This window comes from Acinonyx jubatus, chromosome C2, assembly GCF_027475565.1.
Source record: "Acinonyx jubatus isolate Ajub_Pintada_27869175 chromosome C2, VMU_Ajub_asm_v1.0, whole genome shotgun sequence".
Classification (NCBI taxonomy): domain Eukaryota; kingdom Metazoa; phylum Chordata; class Mammalia; order Carnivora; family Felidae; genus Acinonyx; species Acinonyx jubatus.
The window spans coordinates 83,850,590-83,865,531 of NC_069384.1; the positions used below are offsets into that span (position 1 = coordinate 83,850,590).

At 37.6% G+C, this 14,942-nt stretch overlaps 1 long non-coding RNA gene across 1 annotated transcript; it reads left to right on the forward strand.

The window, feature by feature from the left end:
• Positions 1 to 259: 259 nt before the first annotated feature.
• On the forward strand, positions 260 to 11,869 carry LOC113599764 (uncharacterized). The gene is made up of 3 exons (XR_003420658.2): positions 260 to 392; positions 9,292 to 9,429; positions 11,259 to 11,869. It is a non-coding gene; the product is annotated as an uncharacterized LOC113599764 (long non-coding RNA).
• The last annotated feature ends 3,073 nt before the right edge of the window (positions 11,870 to 14,942 follow it).

The window sequence follows — 14,942 nt, forward strand, 5'->3', positions numbered from 1 at the left end:
TTACCAGGCTGCTAGGCTCTATGCTTCCTTTTAGTATAGTCTGCCATCCAAACTCTCAAAAATTTTAACTGCTTCTTGCCTTCCCTCTCAATCCAAATGTGTGGAGTTTTATCGTAAAAGTGAAATGAGAGAAGCAGAACTCATCCCGGGATAGAAAGGTTGTCACTTCTACCTATTATACCAGAGTTCTGAATTCCAGGGATATGAAGTAGACGCAACTAAAATGGCATTCGATGGCGTTGGTCGTGTCGAAGGCGGGATAAAGAACTTCGCCCTGGCACTGGAGGGCTGGGCCCCGGGGATGTTCCTGGGAGCGGCTCACAGGCCCCAGCCTGCAGCCTCAGGCCCCTGGGCAGGGGTGTGCGCATGCTCGTGATGACGCCTGCGGGAAGGTGTCTGAAACCCCAGAGATCCCGAGGTGATAAAGTCAACATGCCAGCCTGCCAAACTGTACAGCCTGAAAAGGACTATTTTTCACCACGCATGAAGATACCATTCCTGTTCAAATATTTATTTGGGCTTGTATTCCGAAAAGACTTCTTCCTCTGTTAGGTTTAAGCACTTCCCCGTTCCCTTCTACTTCTGTTGAAGGTTATATGAGGATTTCCTTGTCATTTGTCCTAAGGGACTGATGTTTTATTTATTGAAATAGTAGCTGGAGCCTGAAAATGGTGAATTTGGGGACACATAAAGTTGTAACAATTTAAATTGTTAAACCCAAATTGCGTAGTCAAATCTTTAACAGACCATTCTGAAAACGTATCTGTTTTCTTTTAATAATAACAAAATACCCTGTGAGATTTCACATCCTTGATTTCTCACTTGAAGAATCATTTGGGATACATCTGGTTTTTTTTTTTTTTTTAAGATTAAATTCTTTAAAAGCAAATTAGCTTTTAATATGAATCTTATGACTCAGCATAAGAAAGCTCCAGCCACATTATAGTTGTGGAAATTTTTCAAGAATAAACTATTCTCAGAAACAGAAATGATGCAAACGTGAGCTTTTAGATAAAAGTCTATAATGGCTCTTTGGCAAGACTCTCTACTGGATTCTAACGGGCCAAAGAGGATAAGTAAAACATTACCTAGTCCCTACCAGATACCAGGTACTCTCTCATAAACATGGGTCATTCCGGCCATAGAGTAAATCTATGACAAAGGTACTATTTCCAGTTCATAGATAGAAATACTGAAAGTAAATGATTTGTCAAAATTGCACTGCTGAGGAAGTGCTGGGGCAAGGATGTAAAATTTGGTTTTCTGACTCAAAATTTGGTATTCTTTCCACTACACTGTGACACCCCTTGGACATGAATATTAAGGATTCTAGTGGTTGTTTTTAAAATGAGAATTACTTGAGTTTGCACTTTCCCATATCCTACTCCAGATACAAGCTTTAAAGATCAAACTATAATATAGAAAAGGTGTTTCCCCTAATAAAGGAGACTGCTTTTAAATCCCCCTTTAAAATAATGTGGCATATCCATAAATAAGCAAGGAAATAATTTTTTTAATTAATTAAAGTTTATAAGTTGTCCTAAAACAAAATGGGATTACATATTATCTGTGAATCATGAGAATGCTAGAGGAGGTTCCCAAAATGCTATCCCAAATGAAATATCATTTTAGAGTATTACCAAGAATCCTAATGCCAAGAACTTTGGAGAGACCCTGTCCCTTTAGTTTTTTGTTGTTGTTGTTGGTTTTTTGTTTTTGTTTTTTTTTTTAGCATACGCCTTTGAGATAAATATACCAATGCAATAAATGTTGACCAAAGTATCTTGGCTTTGCACTTACGGTTTGCCATAAAATCAAAGATAAATTCTAATGAACTGTGCAGAGGTATGACCTCATAACTAGGTAGGTAATGATACGGTCAATGGCAAAACACACAGTCCTCAGCCAGAGCTCAAGCTTAAAATGACATCTTATTCCTTTGTTCCATATGTTTATTTTTAAAATTTCTTAAAGACTATCAAAGGAAGTAAATTAATATCCTTAAATATTCATTGGCTTAAAGGAATGGCAGTTTATGTTCCACTAACATGTTTGCGTTAGTTTGAACAATACAAATAAAAGGCAGAATGTTCTACCTTGTCAACCATAGAATTTGCATGTTGTCTGGGGTTGTATGTAAGTGCAGAAGTAAAGGGTATTTGAAAATAATCGATACTCTTTAGAATATGAGTGAGGGTAGATTTAGTTGGGTTTGTGGGGAAAATATATCCAGGAAAGAAATATCAGTAATAGGCACTCAGAAAGCAAACTGTGGTGCCTCTGTTATGACATTTTAAACATATATTTCAGAAGTGGGTTTAAACCATTTAAACCAAGGCTCAAGTGTAACTAATATATTCCCTGATGAGGTTGGTTCATCAGCTGTCTCATTGCCCTGGGTCTTAACTCCTCCCACAGATTTCACAGTTTGTGTGTATCAGGTTTAGTCATTTATCTAGTGAAGCAGTTATCATATTCCACTCTTCCATGGCTAATCATGGCATAAGCAGTTAGCACTTTTCATCTTCAAAGCTCTTAACAGCAGTTAATTAATATAAACAACCCCCTTAGGAGATAAATTAATCACACTATAACAGTTCCCATTTTACCAATTGAGAAGCTGAGGTAAAGAGGCTAAGTAATTGGCCCAAAGCCATCAAGAAAACAATATCTGAAGACGGTGGTGGCCTGAGGAGCCCTGAGATCTTAAACTTTAATAAAATGTTTGCTTCTCTCATTAGTCTTCTGTATATCGGGTAAAATGCAATGGAGCCAATATCTCTCTCCAGATGTCCCAATGAAAATGGGGTGTTTTGCTACCTACAATAAGAGCATCAGCTTGATTCTCCACAGTATCAACTAAATGGTCATAAAGAAGCTAAAAATATCATCATCACCAAATCCCAGTCTTCAGGTAGAATTTTGCCTTCTGTTTATGTGATCCTATCAAATGAGATCAAAGATCTGATCCCCAGATCTCCATGGCCAAATATATATCATTGACAAACATCTGGTCTCAGAAATCAAATGAAAAGGAAAATGAAAGCAGTGGCTCATTTGCCCACACCTTCAAATGGCTTACATTGAATGAAATTTATACGGACTTAGCTAACCTCCCTAGATGTACTAACGTTGTTTAGAGTTTAGATCAGATCACACTGGATAATTCCCAATAAACAATATATACTTAATTCACTCTGTTCAATGTACAGTTCAATGTATGATTTAATTGACTAGCATCGGCCCAGTGAATGGGACACTTAAGATGTTCTTTTTTCTCACTGTTCACTGACTCACAAAATGAACTTTTATTTTTCATTTCCTCTTCTAATAAAAAGAAATCTTGAAATATCTGAAGCTGTTCTTGGATATATATGAAACAAAATATTTATGGAAATTTATTATTAAGGTAAAAAAATAAATTTGGGGTATACCCTATTAAAATTACTGTAAATCTTACTCATAATTGACAATCATGACTCTTCCCAATTATTACTCTAAGTGGAACTGTGTGGATCCATGCTTGTATTAATCAATTCATTTATTAGCCAGAATCATGGTCTTCACCCTCCTTCTTTGGAAAAGTAGGATATGGATAATGAGGATCTCATTTGAAACAAACAAAAAGTACCACATAGGCTTTTTTCAACATATTTTGTTCTAAAAACAAACACTGTACCCAGTCTTATTAGCACCTAATGCAAAAACAAATTTTTAAGAAAGAAAACATTTTAAAAACCATCCTAGGGAAGCTGGGGTAAAGATGTATGGGAACACTGTAGTGTCATTGCAATGTTTCTCTAAACTTAAAATTAGTCTAAAATTAAAAAAAAAAAAACTTTTTAAAAAAGACAATGTAAAACTGTGTGGTAGTCTGAAAACTAGCCACCCAAAGATATCCGTAACTGAGTGTTACTTTATTTGGGGGGGAGGCGCGACGTGCTCTCAGAGAGTATGATTAAGGATCTTGAAATAGGAAGATTATCATAGATATCTGGGTAGACCCTAAATTTGATCAGATATATTCTTATAAGAAAGAGGCAGAAGAATTTTATAGACAGGAGAATATGGTGTGAAGACAGAGCAGAGAGAGATTTGGAGATGTCGACCTTGAAGACTGAAGTGATAACAGCCACAAGCCAAGGAGTACTGCAGCCATTGGAAGCTGGAAGAGATAAGGAACACATTCGCCCTGAAAGTCTCCGAAAGGAGTGAACCATGCTGACACCTTGTCTTCTGTCCAGTGATACTGATTTTAACTTCTGGCCTATAGAACTGTGAGAAAATACCTTTCTGAGTTGTTTTAAGCCACCAGGTTTGTGGTCATTTGGTAGAACAGCCACAAGAAACTAGTATGATTGGCAAAAAATAGAAAAGAGCCAACTGCAGAAGAAATACAGATAGCCAATAAGCATATGAAAGATCTTCAATGTTACTAATAATTAAACAATTAAAGCAATTAATTGGGGTGCCTGTGTGGCTCAGTCAGTAGAACGTCTGACTTTGGCTCAGGTCATGATCTCATGGTTCGTGGGTTCAAGTCCTGCGTCAAACTCTGTGCTGACAGCTCAGAGCCTGGAGGCTGCTTTGGATTCTGTCTGTCTATCTGTCTCTCTCTCTTTCTCTCTCTCTCTCTCTCTCTCTCTCTCACTTTGCTGCTCCCTTGCTCAGGCCCTGTCTCTCTCCATTAAAATGAATAATGTTAAAATGAATGAATGTTAAAATTTTTTTTTTTTTTAAAAACAGTTAACTTACCTGTTTTCTATCAGATCATGAAATTAAAGGGATTGAGAATGTTTTAAGTCCCCTGGTGCAGTTTTTACCAAAGATATCAAAACACCCAATGAACTATCATTATAGACTAGCCAAGGTCTTACAAGCGAATACACTTTACTTTCTTCAGGAAAATATGGTATCTTCAAAATAAATCTCAAGGAGTGAGTAAATAATGGACATTTGACTTTTGCTTTATAAAAAATGTTTCATTACATAAAATTTAAAATATATACAATAGTGGAGGGTTCTTATGATCAATCTTGTTTCATCTATGCCCCTTCTGGTCTCTCCCAACCTAGATTATTTTAAACAAAATACACGCATAATATAATATTTCAGTATATATCTCTGCCTAGAGATACTCATGTTAATAGATATATATTTTATAAATTTCTATGTAATTCATATGTATAATTTATATATATATTATGTATTCATATATAATTAATATATATGTGCATCTACCTTTATTTCTTCTGTTTGGTGCTTTGGTGGAATTCTCTTTCCCTTTTCCTTCATTTTTCCAGAATTAGGAATTTTACACCAGGATGTCTTAAGAAATAAAAGCAAGAGAAAAGACTTTCCTATGAGAGTCAAAAGATTCCAAAGTCTAATACTCTTACACCATGCGGGAAAGAGACGCATATGTTTGTTAAGGTGTGTGGAAGAGAGTGTGTGAGCACATCCTACATTGCTCCTCTTGGGTCTTGATCTATCAACATTTTCTCCTTATCTTCAGCCTCTCCTCTACTTCTTTGCTACTCTCAGAAACATGTGTAAGATGCTTTCAACCACCCCCCTCCCACCAAAAACAAACACCTCATCTGATTCCACAGCTTCTCTAGCCATCATTTCATTCCTACTCAAACAAATACCATTAAAGAACAGATCACGATTGTCCTCATTTTCACCTCCCATTGACTTTGCAACACAAAGCACTGAAACCCCTCTCACTGGTAAATGTTCATCAAGTGAAAGGATGTGACAGAAAACAAAGCACACTTGGCCCCTGTCCTCATATTTCTGTGGCCTACTTGCCCTTAAGTCTTGATCCCCTGGGCAAATTTTGGGGAACGAATCTCTAAGCACTCTCTTCCCACTGTTCTTCACTGTCTCCTTTTGTTCCCTAAACTCTACTCTCAAAAGATTTCAGGTGAGCCCTGGATTGACTGAGATTGAAAAACAATGGCTCATGTTCATTCTTCCTCCAGAAATCAAATCTCAGTGTGGCAGGTCAGTGAGATAAGAACGGAAGATGGCTATTTCTTTCTCGATATCTTTAAGATTGATATGGAAGGATCCTTTAGGGCTCTAGTGGTTCCTAAAATTATCAGGACTGTTCAAGCTATATTCATTTATCTGCCAGGCACAGACAGAGCCAGGTTCCCTAACAAGCCATTCAAACCTTCAGGAAAGGCTAATTTCTCAGCATATCTGAATCTTCAAGCTCTAAGTAGAGTGAGCAAAAACATAAATGAAACAATAACAAAATGTTGAGTCACTCCAAAGATACTATTTGTATTTTGGACTTAAAATAAACTGGAAGTGTTTATCTGTTGCCAATGATAAAGTTTAAAGTAACAAAGGGTATGGATTAGTTAACAGAAAATGATTGCTGAAGAATTAGATGATAATGCAATGTATTAAAATCTAGGTTTTCCCCAGTCAGCAAGAGATTACCTATTGCAAGTAGGAGAAAGTGAATGAAAAGGTAAAACCTGAATATTGATATTTAAAAAGACACCCTTGAGTGTTTGAAAGTAGTCAGTAATGACAAAGAAAATGTCTTCATATATAAATAGCAACTAGAGAAGTTATCACATGAAATAGTACATGTAAACTCTGACCATGCACATGTGTGCACATATACACATACATGTTCACCAATCTTGGAGGTCAAAAATTTTGCTAGAGAATATGACTTAAGTTTCGATACCTAACTAGGCTATTATTTTAGCTGATATATTTCAGAAGTTGATATAAGAGAATATAATTATTGACCTATGGTCTTTATAGTAAAATGAAGTTTTCTTTTTGAGTGAGAGGATTATATACACAACTTGAGGCAGAAAGACAGAAAATCAAAGAAAATGAGAAGGAAGCTTAGTCATTCATCTCAGGACAGACCCAAGATAATTGTAAGCTCAGTGAGGACAGGATCTGTGTTTCTCTTGCTAACTTTAATGACCTCAGCAGTTGATAAATGGGTGAATGAATAAACTCCCATTTCCCATCTTACCCAATTCCCACTTGATCAGAAGAGAGATGATAAGAACCAGAAATGGAGCAATTAAGGTACAAGTAGAGAAGAAAGATTGGAATTGAGAAATGTTGTCACCTACTAGTCTCAATTGAATAGCAGTATGCTGTCCAGTGATTGCGAGAACATGGAGTCAACAAGAGTAGTTGATCCTTTTTAAAAGTATAGATGTGGGGCGCCTGGGTGGCTCAGTCGGTTGGGCGACTGACTTCGGCTCAGGTCTTGATCTCGCAGTCCGTGAGTTCGAGCCCCGCGTCGAGCTCTGTGCTGACCTCCCAGAGCCTGGAGCTTGTTTCAGATTCTGTGTCTCCCTCTCTCTCTGACCCTCCCCCGTTCATGCTCTGTCTCTCTCTGTCTCAAAAATAAATAAACATAAAATTTTTTTTTAAAAAATTAAAAAAAAAGTATAGACGTGAAGGAAAAGAAAGGAAAGCAAAGGGAAGGGAAGAGTTGAGGTGGTGGCTGGAGGAGGTGCTGGATCAAGGAAGAGTTTCACTGGCTTGTTTAGAAGGAGTAGACACAAGGGCAAAGATAAAGGGGAATGATTTCTGAAGAACCAGTGGTGGGTCCTACCCACACACATTTATATAGCTTAGAAAAGACACAATTTGATTGAAAGACCAGTGAAAGAAGAATCTAAAGGACCCTGTGCTAGCCCTGCCTTTAGTATTCATTTCCAAGTGGGCAAGCTTGGACAGACCACTTGAGCTTTCTGAACCTCGGATTTATATCTATGCAGTATGAAGATGAGAAAATATGTAATTGGTTCATCAGAAGCTGACCAAGAGGAAAAGGGTTTAAGGAAACCCAGCACAGGAAGACTCACAAGGCACTGTTACAATGCATTTGAGGGGAACTGCTTGTGAGCTATCACCAATGACTATGTTTCTTGGGTAGGCCAGCAATTTCTGAGGTGGACAGAACCGCAGACCCAACCTGTCTTAGTAGGCCCATTATTCACTGCATCATTGGCACTGACTTGGCTGAGCAGGCCTCTAGGGGAACTCCATTGTCTAAGCCAGAAAGAACAAACTGGGTCCTGTGCTTGGTCCTTTTGTATCAAGATTTAGCAATCAGCCAGTTAATAAAGTCTCAAAGATTAGTATCAGTTTGAAAGGGAAAATGCACACAAAACAATTAATTAACAGCATTAAAACAAATGCATTGCTGAGGATGGCACTGGATCCAGGAGACAAAATGGGTTAAAAAAAATTTTTTTAAAGGAATGCTCTAATTGAAAACTGACAGCAGCAGAAGACACAGTATAGTTAAAACAGTATCTTATCAGAAAATTAGCAAAATGTAATTTTTATTGGGTTTTACAGATGTTATTTTTAACCACATCAAAAATCCCACCTCATGGCTATTGGCACAAATTGTCATAATTACTATAATTTGAAGTCTGAGCGATGGAATGGCTGCTGAGATAGTTATCTCATCCCCAGACTAAGTCTGCATTAGTTGAGCAGCCAGAAGAAGGAGCTCATGTTTTTGTACTTGGTCTGGACTTCATTTGTGTCCTTTATCCAATCTCATTCTTAGGAATATTGAAGAATAATTTTTTTTTCTACCTGAAACACTGGAGAAAATCAGGAGGTTAATATTAAGAGTGCTGAGGTCACCTTTAATTAACATACCAATCACCTCACCTCCAATCTGCAAGTAAAGTGTTGTATTTTATTCTATTTTTACATTTCCTGGTGAACTCTATCATAGTTAATGCATATACTAAATTCTGGGCATAATTATTCAACTACCTACATAAGCATGGCTAATAATGCCAAACTAAGAAAAAAGAGCTTTTAATATCCCTAATACCAATTTAACATATGTCTTTGCTACTTCGGGAGTAAAAATATGACTATACATGTCCAAAATACATGTAACTTATAAAATTAGGAAACAAGATCAAGAAATTTGTTAGAGGAAATGCTGTGGATAACTTATATCCACAGATTCACATGCCAGATCAAAGAATAAAAACAGTTATGACTGTGCTATAATTTCGATTTGGGTTAGATTGGCAGAGGGCCTAAGAGACTCAGCTGATATAAAGAGAGGAATCTCAATAAGAGAACAAAGCTGATCAGACTTAAGGAAATACTTTGAAACAAGAAAGGAAAGGAAAGGTTAACATGCTATTTTAACTATCGGCCAATGCTGAGTCATCTCATTGTTATTTTAGATCATAGAACATTTTCAAAATGGTTTCTTTCAAACTCTCAGCCATAGTTTATCTGAATTATTATAGGAAGAAGGGAGCTGGATTACATTCATATATTCGACAGATATTATGTGCTGGTCCTGCTGTAGGCCCTAAACAGCTGTGAGCAAGGAGTGCATACAGTAGAGTCACACAGACAGAAATAAAACAGACAACAGACACGTAAAAAGTAAGTATGTAATATAATGACACGTAGTATACATGTCTTGAAGGAAAGTCAAGCAGGGTAAGGCAATGAAGAGTGATAGAAGGGTGGCAGTTTAGACAGAAAAGCCCCCACCCCCACCCTGAATAGGGTGATAGGTGGGCAGAGACTTGAAAAGTGATGGAGGAATTTGGGTGGATCTGTGGAGCAGGGGCATTCCAGACAGAAGAAATAGCGACTGCAAAGACCCTGACATAGGAACATGTTAGGATAGAGTAGCAGGAGATGAGATGGGAGAGAGGCCTTGCGGGCCATGGCAGGAACTTTAGGTTTTGTTTTAAGTACAGTGGGAAGCCCAAGGAGAGTTTTGAGCAGTGGAGCAATGCAATCTGACTAAAGCTAAAAGGTGATTCTGCCACTGGGTAGAGAGTAAGAGTGAAAGTCACGAGAACAGTGGTGAGGCTGTTGTACAACTAGCCAAAGGATAATAGTGGCTTTAGACCATCATGGTACTCATGAAGGGGGCAAGAAGTGTCAGATTCAGAATGTATGTTGGATATTGTACGAACAGGGCTTGCTAAAGACTGGATGCAAGGGACCAGAGAGAGAGAATAATCTGAAATGACTCCTAGGTTTTTGGCTGAGAAAATGAATGAATGTAATGCCATTCATTGGAATGGGGAAGACTTGAAAAATATGGGCTCCGGATATTGAGATGGGAATCGAAAATTAAACTTTAGTCATGTTAAATGTGAGATGCCCATTAGATGACAAGTAGATAATTAAATATATGGTCCTGAGTCCAGGAGGAAGTTTGGGCCAGAGTTATAAATTTGGAAGCCATTAGCTTATAGATGTCATTGAAAGCCATGAGACTGGGTGCAGCTAACCAGAGAGAGTATGGATAGAAAGGAGAATCAAAACTGAGATTAGAAAAGGGGGGGAATTCCTCAAAAGGAACTGACAGAGATTACTTGACCTCTATGGGGCCTTTTCAACACAAATTAAAATAAAACAAGCTGGCTTTGAATAGATAAAGGGGGTGGTGGTTAGGGGCTCACAGTAGACTACAATCTGGATTTAGTTATCAGTGGAATACTCACCTTGTTGTTGTTACTTCTATTTTTATACAAAGTGAGATACTGTATAAATGAGTATGTGGAGTGCGATTTTGAGGTACTTTTCCTTTACAGTAAATACTATTGAGTAAGTCTGATTCTGATGCAAGTGATCTAAGGATCTTATTTTAAGAAAGGTGGGACAATTAAGGGGAAAAATTAGCAGACTTGTATGTAAGTCCTAAAAGTAAATGCTAAAAACTAATGAGTTTTTTGGCTCTAACAATTATAGGCTAGAGGAGTCATTAAGTTTTTAAAGGGCTGCACTAGATTGGTACTAAATGAAGAATCTGTGTTTTCACTGAGAATCATGCAGTAAAGAAAAGGCAAAATCACTCTAAGAAATATTTGGGTTAACTATCTAAAACATGTTCTGATGTAAGAGTTATGAGTTACAAAAATAAAGACCATTGAGAGTCTTGAAAGAATTTAAAGGAAATGGACAAAGAACTCATCCAAGCAAAAAGTTTATAGAATTACTTGAAGTGAATTTGATACCTTTAGAATATTCTACTTGCATATGCCAAGCAGAATTACATTTATTTTTCTGCTAGATACAAATTAAATTGTAAGGAATCATTTGAGATGGGAATCAGTTGTAGTCACACCTCTATCTTCTAGAAAACAGATTTCTGTAAACATTAAACATTCATCTTAAACATTCAGAATGAAAATGAGTCTGGAGTTCTGATTGTTTCTTTGGTTTTCTTGTCTGTTTGTTTGTTTTTTAATTAGGCTTTCTCTATCAGGAGAGAAGAAAAGGTAAACGAGTAATTGAAAATTCGAAAAACAAACATTAATGAAAATAACCAGAAAGATGCCATAAGATGGAATGGGAGTGTTGGCTTCCACATTGTGAGGAAAGGATGGTGATTGCTCTGAAAACCGGGACATTTGGCTCAAGAGCCAACAATTGCTTAAACTAAAAAGAAGAGAAAAGAGAAACAAAGGGACCATCGGAAGTAGCAGAGTGTAGTATAAGTACCTGGCATTAAGCTTTTAATTGCATCCAACTCAAATGACATCCATCTTGAATAAACATACAGCTAGCTGTATGATAAAGCTACTAGCAAAACAACCATCTAAGGAATGGGCCTGCCCCCACCCATGAAGTTCCCTCCTTCAGAAAGCCCTGGGTGACCAACAGAACTGACCACCCAAGTGACCCCACTTCCCCCTTCCTGTGCCCTAAGTCCCACTCTTATGCTTTAAACTAGCCGATAGAGAACCCCTGGGTGGCTCAGTCAGTTGAGCATCAGACTCTTGATTTTGGCTCAAGTCATGATCCCAGGATGGTGAGACTGAACACGGCTCAGTGCAGGGCTGGAGCCTGCTTAAGATTCTCTCTCTCTCTTTCTCTCTCTCTCTTCCCTTGCTCGTGCATGTGCATGTGCTCTCTCTCAAATAAAAATTGATGATAGATAGATGGATAGATAGATAGATAGATAGATGGATAGATGGATGGATAGATAGATAGATAAACAAACTAGCCAATAGAGTGTACCTGTGAAACCTGAGACTGCTACCTTGGGGCCCTGCTAAAGGCAGAGCCCTGGGTCCAAGCTTTCTCTCTTTCTCTACCCCAGACTTCACTGTGCAATCCTTGGGTGTGTCTTATACCTTCCAGGACTTGTGAATAATAAATCTCATTCCTCAAAGTTCCTTCATGGTTTTTACTGAAATGCATCCTGCAACCACAAGGGCCTGTGAGGCACATGTCTGTGGGGGCTCGCTACCAGAAATACAGGTCTGGCAAGTGCCTCTGACATTTCTAGCCATAGCATCACTATCAAGAGGCTGAGACCGACATAACACAGAGATGAAGGTCAATTAAAGCATTGAGGAGCAGACACCCTGCTGTTAGGAGTTACCTCAATGGACCCCACAGGATTCTTCGATAACTCTAGAGATCTGGCACCAAGAGCCCATCTCATCCCAGGAGCTCGTAGAGGGCACACAGACCCGAGGCAGCTCGGCCGTGTACTGTGAGACTGACAGACACGTATTTGCAGGGTTTACAAACATTTTGGGCCTGTGGTGACAAATCTAAGTAATTAAAAATTTTACGATTATTATTCATTATAAACTCTGTTTAAGAAGGTAAGGAAATGTATGGTCTATTCACAAATGGCTTCCATCTCATGGTAAGAATCTACCAGCTATACATGAGACATGGTGTGAGGCATTGGAAATACAAAGATGAGCAGGACAGTCTCAACTCACACTGAGTTTACAGTTAATGGAGGGGGAGGAGAAAGGAGGCTGATAAGGACAGTTGAGTAAAACAGATGCTTACAATACAAAATGGTGTGCGGTCACAAAAAAGGGAGCATAAACTCTGACTGTGGCTGGCAGAGAGATTAGGGAAAGCTTTCCAGAAAAGGCAATGTTGAGTTGAGCCTTGAATGATAAATAGGAGTGCTCAGGGTGAAAAACAATTTAAAGATTTGAACTTCAGCTATTTGGAAACAATCCATTTTTTGAAAACACCTCGTTCCCCCAATTGCACTAAATAACAGATTTTATTCTATGTAAGTCAATTCAAGTGAACATCCTGCAACTTTTATTGTCATAGCAAAGTTCAGAATATTGAATCAACTTTGAAATTTAATCAACCATCTGTAGCAGGCAGGTAATTACATATTAGAAATTATAAGTTTTTGTTCAATATAGGTAGAGTGAAATGCTTTGGCTTAGGGGAAAGGTACTATCAAAACAAGTTATCCTCAGGTTTACTATGAGTCAGGATTCTAATTGGGTAATATTTAGGGAACAAAAGTTATGCTTCATGTTTCATATTTTAATTTCTAATGAAACTAAGAACAAAATGCAGAGAAATGTAAACTTTTTGAAATCTCAGAGGTATTCTGTTTTTTGTTCTGTATTCTAATCTCTTTGCCAGTTATCAGTTAAAGAAGATTGACTGACTGCCCCATTTTTCTTTTTTAATCTGGTTTACATGAGCTCAGAAATAAATAAAATAACACAAAGGAATTGTCCAACAAATTATGACTAATGAATTAGAAAGTGCTGTTTGGTGCTTTGTGAACATTTCAAAATATTGTAAGCCTTTTTCCTCATTAAGATATCCCCCCCCCCAAACAAAAACAAAGAAAGAACGAAAGAGAGAGAGAAAAAGAAGAACTTCACTGTAGAAGCATGAAATATGATAACTAGTAAGAACAATTATAATCATTTTCTTTAGAATACAGCAACTATGAATGACACATGTAAATAGCTCCAATATATTCATTTAATATTACTGATAATTAACGTGAGCACTAAATTAGAATTGCCTTTATCAGCCCAAGTTGTAAAGCATTGCAACAGCTTAGAGATTACTAGGGGAGCTTGATACGTGGGTGAGGAATATACCAGACTGCTGATAATGAAGAAGTGTAGAGACTTTTAATTCTGTAAGTAAATAGAATGTTTTTAAGCATCGGACATCATCAAAATTTAGCTGAATTAATTGGTAAACACATCCTGCATGTTCGCCTAAATCCTTTTATTCCCTGAAGGAGCTAAATACCTTTCCTCATTTGCATCTGTTGGAATACAGAATTGTCCTAATTTTGAAATTCGAGCAAGCCCCACAAAATGCATTGGGAGTGATTTCTGTAGTGATTTTGCACAGTTTTACAAAGTGATAAAGTGATCTTCTGGATACACTTCTTTATCTTTCTTTCCCAGATACTATCAGAAAAATGAACAAGATTTTTTTAGTTTAGGAAAAGTTGCTAAAAAACAAGTTATCCCGCAGCTCCCTTTGAAAACATTTTCTCTTGCACTCAAAATAATATGAATTCAGAACAATCTGAAATGAAGTAAAACAGGACAGAAACTGACTTTGTGATATATCTAAAAGCTGCAAATGTACATATTTTAAACAACTTAAGCTGACAAAAATGCCCACATCTGAACAGTGGTAGAATATTTGCTATAATCTGCTTACACCAGGTGCTCAATTAATGCTTGCTGAATGAAGGAGGTCCCATGGGATTTGTTTTAAGAGAAACTTGAATGAGGAGAGAAAAGTTCTGAATCTGACCACTTATTATTTCTTGAGGTAAAATAATGTTTTGTGCGTTTGCCATTTTAATATCACACAAATCAAAATACTTATTTTCCTTCCTCTAATACCAGCTTACGTCAGACCATCATCACCTCACTCCTCAGTGACTAAAACAGTCATGGTGGTCTTCCTGTCCCATTTCTTTCCCCCCACCCTCCTGCTCCCATCCATTTTCCATTCTATATGCTGACTGACCTTTCTAAAAGCTTTCCATGTCCCTGCATTCCCTTGGGTAAATCTCAAAGCATTCAAGACACCCCACACTGTGTCCGTAACCAATCTCTCCAGCCTCCTTCATCTCCGCAACTGAAGCACCCACTTCTTGGTGTTCCAGCCATATTCAA